Source organism: Trichechus manatus, unplaced genomic scaffold (genome assembly GCF_000243295.1).
Source record: "Trichechus manatus latirostris isolate Lorelei unplaced genomic scaffold, TriManLat1.0 scaffold00183, whole genome shotgun sequence".
NCBI classification, from domain to species: Eukaryota; Metazoa; Chordata; class Mammalia; order Sirenia; family Trichechidae; genus Trichechus; species Trichechus manatus.
In genome coordinates this window covers 1,154,525-1,163,589 of record NW_004444119.1, presented here as the reverse complement: position 1 = coordinate 1,163,589, position 9,065 = coordinate 1,154,525, and positions in this window count along the sequence as shown.

The window sequence follows — 9,065 nt, the reverse complement described above, 5'->3', positions numbered from 1 at the left end:
CCAAGTGGAGAATCGAATGGGTCGCCAAGGACATTAAATTATCTTGTGTGTAAAAAGCAGTCACAGCATGGCATCTGGTTCACAGTAGACCTTCCATAAATGTTAGCTGTTATTATTATTCTCCATTTGATTTTTTCTTCAAAGTGATCCTCGCCTAGTGAGCAGTTCTACTCTGTAACACTTGGGGTCACCATGGGTCAGAATCAACTAGATGGCAACAGGTTTGGTTTGGGTTTGGTTTTAGTGGAAATTGTTGCTGTTGTTAGGTGCCATCAAGACAGTTCCAACTCATAGTGACCCTATGTACAACACAATGAAACACTGTATGGTCCTGCGCCATCTTCACAATTGCTGTTATGCTTGAGCCCATTGCTGCAGCCACTGTGTCAATCCGTCTCCTTGAGGGTCTTCCTCTTTTTCGCTGACCCTCTACTTTACCAAGCATGATGTCCTTCTCCAGGGACTCATCCCTCCTGATAACATGTCCAAAATATGTGAGATGTAGTCTCATCATCCTTGCTTCTAAGGAGCATACTGGTTGTACTTCTTCCAAGACAGACTTGGAAGAAAATAGTGGAAATAGAGGAGAGAAAAGGGTTGTAGTTTCCCATCTGTCATGGAGGAAAGTAACAACCTGGTTGTTAATGTACTCAGATTAAGTTGGCGAGAAGCCATCACTTGGGGGAAATAGTTGGGACTCTCCTGGCTCCAGGCTGGAAGGGGGCATCCACGGTAGGATCAGGCATAGCCCTGCCCAGCGCTTGGAGTCAGATGACCTGAGATTGAAGTCCACATGCTAGTGTGACCTGGTGTGAGGTCACTCACTCATCACCTCACAAACACTGGGTAGTGGAGTGCTCACCATGTGCCTGGCCCTAAGGATCAGTAGCCAATAAATGGATGAAATCCTTGCTCTCATTGAACTTACATTCTCTCTAGAAAATGGAAAAAAACTATGTTTCCTACTCATCTGGTTGTTGCAGGAATTATAAAACATTTACTATCATGCCTGTCACTTTTAAATCCCTCTCAAAATATTGGTGGTTACTATAATAATTATTATTATTAAAATTCCTGGGTAGTGCAAATGGTTAACATATTCGGCTGCTAACCAAAAGTTGGAGGTTCAAACTCATCCAGAGGCATCTCGGAAGAAAGACCTGGCAATCTACTTTGGAAAAATCAGCCATAGAAAATCCTGTGGAGCACAGTTTGGCTCTGACACACATGGGGTCACCATGAGTGGGGATCAACTCCATGGCAACTGGTTGGTTTTGTTTTGTTTTTTAACTGGTTTTGTTATTAAAATTTAGCTCAAGATTCCTCAGGAACTTACTCACCCACTGTCCTTTTTCCTTGCTCTTTGGTACTGAGAGTTGCATTATATTCCTTCCACAGCACAATAAAGATGAAATGGGGTTTGAATCAGAACAATGAGATACACAAATGGCCCCATATTGACCCAGGTGTCTGTCCCATTTATCAGTATCCTGAATTGTCTCATCTCATACTCAAAGATAAAGGTAAATACGCATCTGGAAGCTCTTCTAGGTATGAATGTTCACCATCTACCAGAAATGACATCAACCACCAAATTAATGTGTGAGGGCTTGACGTGAAATCATAATTAACAATGTTTATAGCCTTCATTTCAACATAATGATATGAAATTAGAACATTATGATCTGAAGTGAGAAATCAACACATGTTTAAAGGGTATGTGTTTTGGCGATTCTACTTAAGCTATCTTTGATTTGTTAAGCACATACTGTTGAACACCACTTAATAGAGAGAGATTTCATTTCACTTTGTGTCTATCATTTTCAAATTGATTTTAAAGATGCTGTTAAAAAGTAATGTTCAAGACAGTCTTTATGTGTGTGTGTGCGTGTTTAAGGAAAGTTAAATGAACTTCAGATTTTTAAAGGCACATATTACAGTTTTGAGTTGAGAGTGAGCCTGGCATGGAAAAACCACCCTCCACTGTAATTTATTCAAACAGTATTGCTAAACCTTTAATAAACCTCATAGGAATTAGTCTGGGCATTTCAATGACGGCAACAGATATCACTAACAAATGTCGAGCAGCCCACCAAGTACACAGTCATGGCATGGGGATCTAATTACATGTCCAAGTGGGGTAGGGAATAGTCATGTCTCAGACTGCGTTCTCATAAGGCGGCAACTAGAGACAGTTAAGAAATTATTCTTTTCGGCTCAAGATATTAACTAGAAGGAAAAATTATCTGAAGGCTTAAGGTTATGATCAGACAGAAGATTCTGGGCTCCCGAAAACCCTCTCTAGGAATTGGCTGAGCACAGGAAAGCACCTTTCGTGGTGGGATACAGCGGGGATGAGGGATGGCTTGGACAAAACGCTGGCGTCTCACAGGGCCTGTCTCTCGTCATCTCAGGGCAAAGCTGGCATGTGTGACGTATGGGAACTCGCGTTTCCAGGCGTGAAAAACCAGGCAGCTAGATATGTTTCACCAGAAGTGTTTTAAGGCACTGGTTTACAATTACAGAACTTAAAACAAGCTTTTGAAAATGGTTTCCCTGAGGGAAAATCTCCATCTAAAAGTACTTACAACTACAAAAAGGTGGACATAATCTTGTGCTTGTAGTTAGTTGCCTTAGAGTCGAGACCAACTCAAGGTGACCCCACGTGTGCAGAATAAAACTGCTTTCCGTAAGATTTTCAAGGCTATGAGCTTTCAGAAGCAGATCGCCAGGCCTTTCCTTCGAGGCACCTCTGGGTGGATTTCAATTGTCAACCTTTCGGTTAGTAGTTAAGCACTTAACCATTTGTGCCATCCAGAGACCCCGAACATAACTTTCAAATGTCATATTTTAAACAGTCTGCCAACGTAGACAGTAGACAGCGTGTAGGGGCTCAAAGTCAAGCTACTAGCCCTTGCTGATGCCCTTGAGAAAGATGGCACAAGGCCTCACACACAGCTGCTGAGACCTGCAAGGAACTGAGTGTTTCAGGTGAGGTAAAACAAACCCAGGTGGACTGTGGGCTGCAGGAAGTAATTGTGGTTTGTAAACTCCACCTGGAAAGCTTTTCTCCAGAGGGGAGAAAAAAAGTTACGCACACACGCAGAGAAGCCCAATTTCAAAAGCTTTGTCTTTGACTCACAATTTGTTATGAACTTTTAAAGAGTCTGGAGACAGCAGATGGTTAAACAGTGTACTTGAACAGTTAATGCCTCTAGCACTGGTTTTTTAAGACTCTGAAACGAGGAGGAATATTGTCAAATGGCCTTCCCCATGCACTCAGGCAGCTCCAGGTTCCTGTTTGCTCCATCAGGTGTGGGCCGCAGTGATACCCGTCAGAAACTCAGCTCCGCAGCCTGCGGAGGAGTCTGGCCAGGCAGAGGGAAGGTGCGCAACATGGAGGAGGGCATCCAGCTGTCAGTGAGGACCGAAGAGAGGAGAACAGGGGCAGGGAGGAGAGAGCCTGGGAGCCCCAGCTCTGGCACCCGCTGAAACCTTTTGCTGATTTATACCAGGAGAGCTCCTAATTTATTTGCCAGCCCTCCTATGGCCTCGTCTTTCCTCTGAAAGTACCCCTCTGGCCCCATCAGATCCTTGTCTGTGCCAAGCCACATGGCCTTGTGTCCTGACCAGGTTAGGAACATTTGTGCTGGTTCTGGAAATTGTTTATGTCCTTGTATGCCTTTCCTGTGGCTGCCGTAACAAAATACCACAAAGTGAGTGGCTTATAAGAACATAAATTTATTGGCTCACAGCTCTGGAGGCTGGAAGTCCAAATTCAAGGTCTTGGCAGGGTGTGTTCCTTTTTCCACTTGAGGGGAAAACCTTTCCTTGTCTCTCCCAGCTTCTGGTAGACCTGGGCGTTTCTCGGCATCCCTTGGCTTGTATCTCCTTGCATTTTCACGTGGCCATCTGCCCCCATGTGTCTGTCTGTCTCTGTGTCTTTTCTCTTTCATGAGGACGGCATTCAGATGGGATTAGGATCATCTACTCCAGTGTGGCCACCTGTCAACTGATAATACCTTCAAAGATCCTATTTCCAAACAAGGTCACATTCACAGGTATGGGGGTTCAGATTTCAACATATCCTTTTGGGGAACACAATTCAATCCTTAACAGTGCTGTTGAACCTCCAGAGAAGGACAGAGGGTATTCCTCATTGCAGCCTATTTTTCATATCGTATGAGGCATCCAGCTCAGAGATGGTGAAAACGGCCTTTGCTGGTAGCAATGGTCTGAGGAGTATTTTGGTTAGGGAGAATCTAGGATCAGATTTTGTCTAAACCATATGCCCTGATTCGGGGAGTAATGCAGTGTGAGGAACAAAGATTTACCTAGATGTTGATTATCTTTCAAGTTCCATTGTGCTTTCCAGTAACCAGATGTGGAAACCATATTTGTGCAATCAATTGCTCCAATTTCATTCAAACCAATGTTCAATAAAAGAATATTGACCTGAAATAAAAAGAGTAATGCCTAAAAAGTGCTTATTATCTGCCAGGTACTGTTTTACTTGCTTTATAATTGATTAAGTCATGTTGCCTGTAAGAAAGGTCCTATTGTTCACCTCTCTTTTTAGATGAGGAAACTAAGGTAGAGGGAGGTTAAATGATTTAGTCACAATGGTGGTGACCCTGGCTAGGTTTAAGGGGGAGATAGGAAAAATCTCCTTTAGCTGATCCATTTTGCAACAGTTTGATCTTCTGAATGGCTTAGTTTCTGATATTTAGCCAAATGTTAGAAAATCTTCGCAACATGATTGTGTCCATGGAAATAGTATTCCCCACTAATGCAAAGATGGAAAGGAAGTAATGTCAGGGATGACTCTTGACAGCATCAAAAGTAGAGAGGAGGGAAGGGCAGGAAATAGAAAGTAGGAATTGGCAAGATCAATTCATCAATTCACAAACATTATTTACGCACTTACCTGATGCAAAACCATCCTAGGCAATTGGGGAAAACAAGGAGAAGATGTGGTACCTACCTCTGATGTTGCATAATCAATAGTTAAGATGGTTAAGATAATGAAAATACCTTCATTTGGTTTTCATAGCCTTCTGTATATCCCTATTTTAGCTCTAATCACCTAGCTGTGTAGTTGCTTATTTATCTGTCTTGCTTCCTTCTTACCTTGTGAATGCTTCTGGCTGGGACAATATCATTTCCATCTCTATGTGTGTCATATCTACTGGATGCCTGACTACTGGTGAAAGTTCGAAGTGCATACATGCTTTTTGAATTGATTTTGCTGAAGGGAAACAAATCTCAGGTAGCACAGACAGTGCCTGCTTTAGAAGGAGGAGGGAGATGATAAAGACACCAGGGCAGGAACGTGAAAAGCCATTGATAAGACCACGGGAGCATCAAGGGAAGAATGAGTACTTACTTACTGAAATTGTTGTCAAAGGCAAGAAATCTGGAGTCAGAATGACAAGGCTCCAAACTCCACCTGTGTGACCCGGGCAAAGTGCTCAGCCTCTCTAGACATGTAAATCAGGAAATAATAATACCTACCTCAGAGCAATGGTGTGAGGATTAAAAAAAACTATGTGTTCAAAAGGTGTCCTGGGACAGTGTAGTGCTCATTATATAGCCGTAGCCTTAGTATAGGCTTACTTGTTTACTGATTATCAACCCCACTAGCCTATAAGCTCCATGAAGAAGGTGACAAACTTTTTTGTTCCCTCGGCACCTAGAACAGAACCTGCCTCTCATGGCAGAGGGACTCGATCAACGGTAGATAAATAGAGGAATTGTTAGTTCTAGTCATAGCCGTTGTTGCTGCTGTTTTCATCACTACCATACTCTTCTGTTAAAACCCTGGCAAGCAGAGTCATCGGTGACTTACATCTGTAAGAATGAAAAGGAGGGAAATACCTTGTCCTTGAAAATCGTGAGAAGGAATACAGATAGAAAAATCACTAAAACCACAAGAACAGTGACTGTCATTTAAAAAAGATGGGTTACTCAAATAGGAAATATTTTTCTCTAGCCCTTTTTTTCCTCCAATAATCCATCCTATGCACCTTCTCTCTTTTAACATCATGTAAATTCAAAATAAGAGGTACCAAAGTGTTTCTTTGAACAATTATAATATTCTATAACATAAAGCTCAATGTTTTCATGTCATATCCTGTAAGATCACTCACTGGAGAAAGATTGATGGCACAATCAGTGGGTCAACCAAACAACCAGGTAACTTTCCTGGATCAGTTAACACAGCACAAAGGGGTGGAGGGATTCAATGCTGACAGGCTCCTTTTGCTTTTTCCACTGTGTAGCCAAGGTTACCAGGGTTAAGCAAGCGGCTCAGATTAACTTCTTTCCCCTCCGCACCCCAGCGCTTGATGGATCCCACATGGCAACTTAGCCAATGATATTTACCAGGTCGAATTCAGAACCTGAACTGTGTCATCAGAAGATTTTGTATTTTTAAAATAGCCATACTCCTTTCCTTCCCGAGTGCAAAGCCGCCACCAGTGCCAAGATCTTCCATGAAGAGGATGCCAAGGTAGCTATGTTCGCTCACCACAATCTAACTGTTTTAACCTGAATGTATACTAGTTGGCTCATTGAAGAAATAGTCAATTCTATCCGAACCCCCAAGGAGTGGCTTCCAATGACCCTGCTGAGATTTTTTTAATTTTTTTTCATTGTACTTTAGATGAAGGTTTACAGAACAAATAGTTTCTCATTCAACAGTCAGTATACATATTGTTTTATGATGTTGTTTAACAACCCCACAACATGTCAATATTCTCCCTTTTCGACCTTGGAGGACCTTTTTTTTTTTTTTGGTGAAAATATACATAGTCACAGTTACACCATTTCAAAAGTTTCTACATGTACAATTCAGTGACTTCGATTACATTCCTCCAGTTGTGCTACTATTCTCACTATCCTTTTCCAAATTATTCCATCACCAATATCTTCAACTCACTGCCCCCTAGGCTTCCCATCAAACCTTTTCAGATGCTGTTGTCAATTTGATCTCACATAGATAATTCTTTTTTTTTGTACCGTAGATGAAGGTTTACAGAAAAAATAGTTTCACATATAGTTAGTACACATATTGCCCTATGACAATGGTTAACAACCCTACGACATGTCAACAGTGTCCCTTCTCAACCCTAGGTTCCCTATCACCAGCTTTCTTGTCCCCTTCTGCCTTCTAGTCCTTATCCCTGGACTGCTGTGCCTCATTAGTCCTGTTTTGTTTTATGGGGCTGTCTAATCCCCGGCTGAATGGTGAACTTTGAGAGTGACTTCACCACTGAGCTAAAAGGGTGTCCGGGGGCTATACTTTCAAGGTTTCTCCAGTCTGTCAGGCCAGTAAATCTAGTCTTTTTTTGTGAGTTAGAGTTTTGTTCTACATCCTTCTACAGCTCTGGCCAGGACCCTCTGTTGTGATCCAGGTCAGAGCAGTCAGTGGTGGTAGTCAGGCACCATCTAGTTGTACTGGACTCAGTCTGTGGAGGTCATGGTAGCTGTGGTCCATTAGTCCTTTGGACTAATCTTTTCCTTATGTCCTGTTCTCTTCATTCTCCCTTGCTCACTGAGTGAGACCAGTGGAGTATCTTAGATGGCTGCTCACAGGCTTTTAAGACCCCAGACGCTACTCACCAAGGTAGAATGTAGAACATTGTCTTTATAAACTGTGTTATGTCAATTGAGCTAGATGTTCCCTGAGACCATGGTCCCCACAGCCCTCCGCCCAGCAAATCAGCCCCTCAGGGAGTTTGGAAGTGTCTATGGAGCCTCCATGACCTTTCCTTGTACAAGTTGTGCTGGCTTCCCCAGTAATGTGTACTGTCTTACTCTTCACCAAAGTTATCACTTATCTGTTTAGTTCCCCCTGCTCTTCCCATCCCTCGTAACCAACAAAGATTGTTTCTTTTTGTGTGTAAACTTCTACATGAGTTTTTACAGTAAAGGTCTCGTACAATATTTGTCCTTTTGTGATGGAGTTATTTCACTCAGCCTAAAATCCTCCAGTTTCATCCATGTCATAAGATGCTTCACAGATTCATCATTGTTCTTTCTCGTTGCATAATACTCCATTGTGCGTATGTGCGTAGTTTGTTTATCCATGCATCTGTTGATGGGCATCTAGGTTGCTTCCATCTTTTGCCATTGTGAACAGTGCTGCAATGAATATGGGTGTGCATATGTCTGTTTGTGTGACGGCTATTATTTCTCTAGGTTATATTCCTAGGAGTGGGATTGCTGGATTGTATGGTATTTCTACTTCTAGCTTTCTGCACCATATCACTTTCCAAAATTTTTGTATTATTTTGCATTCCCACCAGCAGTGCCTAAGAGTTCCAAACTCCCCGCAGCCTCTCCAACATTTGTTATTTCCAGTGTTTTTGATTCGTGCCAGTAATGCCGGGGTGAGTTGCTATCTCATTGTGGTGGCTAGTGATCGAGAGCATTTTCTCATGTGTCTGTTGGCCACGTGAATGTCTTCTTTGGTGAAGCGTCTGTACATTTCCTTTGCACATTTTTTAATTGGATTATTTGTCTTTTTGTTGTAGAGGTATTGGATTTTCTTGTAGATTTTAGAGATGAGACCTTTGTCTGACTTGTAATGTCCAAAAATTTTCTCCCTGTCTGTAGGTTCTTTTTTTACTCTTTTGGTGAAGTCTTTTGATGAGAATGAATGTTTAATTTTTAGAAGATCCCAGCTAGCTAGCTTATCTTCTGGAGTTTGTGTATTGTTAATTATGTGTTGTGTCCTGTTAATGCCATGTATTAGGGCCTCTAGCATTGATTCTATTTTTTCTTCTATGAACTTAATACTTTTTGGCTTTATATTTAGGTCTTTGATCCATTTTGAATTAGTTTTTGTGCATGTTGTGAGGTATGGGTCCTGTTTCATTTTTTTGCAGATGGATATCCAGTTTTGCCAGCACCATTTCTTTAAAAAGTCTGTCTTTTCCCCATTTGCTGGACTTTGGGCCCTTGTTGAAGATCAGGTGACCGTAGGTGGATGGATTTACATCTGGGTTCTCAATTCTGTTCCATTGGTCAATGTATCTGTCATTATAGTGGTACCAGGCTGT